This window comes from Trichechus manatus, unplaced genomic scaffold, assembly GCF_000243295.1.
Source record: "Trichechus manatus latirostris isolate Lorelei unplaced genomic scaffold, TriManLat1.0 scaffold00044, whole genome shotgun sequence".
Classification (NCBI taxonomy): domain Eukaryota; kingdom Metazoa; phylum Chordata; class Mammalia; order Sirenia; family Trichechidae; genus Trichechus; species Trichechus manatus.
In genome coordinates this window covers 4,298,698-4,299,030 of record NW_004443980.1, presented here as the reverse complement: position 1 = coordinate 4,299,030, position 333 = coordinate 4,298,698, and the positions used below count along the sequence as shown (strand labels likewise).

Here is a 333-nt window from a genome sequence, read left to right as displayed (position 1 = left end):
ATGCTCCCTTCAGCAGCACATATACTAAAATGGGAACAATACAGAGAAGATTAGAATGGCCCCTGTACAAGGATGACATGCAAATTCATGAAGCATTCCATATTTTTGAGAAAATAATTTGCTCTGTAAACTTTCACCTAAAAAAAAAAAATTATACTACACATATTGCTTTGTAACTTGCTTTTGTTTCTTAATAACAAAAATAATGTCCTAGATTTCTTTGCATGCCAGATTTTATAGGTCTACTTCATTCTTTTTGAAGAGCTGCACTGTATTCCTTAATATTGGTATCCACCAGGGTTTCGAACTGGTTCTTCCCAGTTCAGTCACGGC

General features: G+C 34.8%; 1 non-coding gene across 1 annotated transcript; it reads left to right on the top strand.

Annotated features, from left to right (window-relative positions):
• LOC111820603 (U6 spliceosomal RNA) lies at positions 1 to 107 on the top strand. Its single transcript, XR_002824148.1, has one exon. It is a non-coding gene; the product is annotated as a U6 spliceosomal RNA (small nuclear RNA).
• The last annotated feature ends 226 nt before the right edge of the window (positions 108 to 333 follow it).